Source organism: Marmota marmota, unplaced genomic scaffold (genome assembly GCF_001458135.2).
Source record: "Marmota marmota marmota unplaced genomic scaffold, marMar, whole genome shotgun sequence".
NCBI lineage: Eukaryota > Metazoa > Chordata > Mammalia > Rodentia > Sciuridae > Marmota > Marmota marmota.
The window spans coordinates 14,194,144-14,195,592 of NW_026000142.1; positions in this window are offsets into that span (position 1 = coordinate 14,194,144).

Consider the following 1,449-nt stretch of genomic DNA (forward strand, 5'->3'; position numbering starts at 1 on the left):
TTTCTTCATGTCATAAAAACAACGTACCAAAATGTCAAAACTCTTATGCAGCAGCAAGTTGTTTTTTTTTTTTGACATTTTAATTAGAAATAATTTTAGATTTATAAAAAAGAGTTGCAAAAGTAAAACAAAAGATTCCATTTTACCCCCCAACTAGCTATACTTCAGATCCATATCTTGCATAACTAGATCACATCTATCAGAACTAAGACAATATTGGCACCAAACTATAATTACACTACACATTTTATTTAAATTCAACTCTTTTTTCCGTTATCCTTTTACTATTACAGGATCCAATAGCTAATTTTTATACCACTTTGCAATAATCATAATGCCATGTAAAGTCTTAGTGCAGGTAAACTTGCCTACACTTCTGGGACATTGGTCTGATGGCCTCAAATCCAGAGCTCTGTTCTCTTGATCACATTGTCTTTCAGCACACAAGGCAGGCTCACTGGAAATAAGAGTCATACCTTTTTCACTAAAAGAGAATTTCTTTTTTGGACATTTAGTGCACAGTATATAATCACCTTGAACAGCAACTTTGAATTTGAACTGCTAAACTCATTTGACAATTAGTTGATATTGTATTTGAAGTGATTAATATTGGCTAATATTATTGAATTAATATCATATAAATACATTAATTAATTCCCATAAGTGGCTTATTTTCAAAGGTTCATTTATGGACTTTTACTTTGAATGACTTGGTATTTTTAAATAAGATTTGATATTATGATATTAAAATAACAGAATATAGTCCAAAGTAATTTCTTTTATAAAATTTTTTTATTAGTTGCTCATGACAATACAATGATCTTGTCATATCATACATTTGAATCAAATGGGGTATAATTTCTCATTTTTCCAATATTCAGGTTGCAGAATCCCATTGGTTATACAGCCACGTATATACATACAGCAATACTAGTGTCTATTTTATTCTGCTGCCCTTCCTATCCCCCCTTCCCCTCCTCTACCCTCCCATCACTTCTCTCTACCCAATCTAATGTGACATATTTCTTTTTTTCCCCTCACATCATCATACATATATTTTTTATAACGATGAGGGTCTCCTTCTATCTTCCGTGCAATTAATTCCCTTTCTCCCTCCATTCCCTCCCACCTCTCTTCCCTATTTTGTGGTAATCTTCTTCTCTTCCTTTAAGAGCATGTTGCTTTAACTCCTTTTTAAAAGTAATGAAAAAAAATTCTTTAAAGATAAATTATTCATAGTATGAGTTACATAAGGACAGATAACTGTTTGCTTGCTTTTCCTAAGCCTGACTCACCCTAAATTAAATCATTGTTAATAGTTTCTAATGAATGTTTCTACAGTCATTAACAGGGAACATTTAGAATATTCCTTTCTCCTCTTACTTTTCCATCAATACAATAACATTAACAATGTATACATACATAATTATGTATTATAAGCCCTATTGA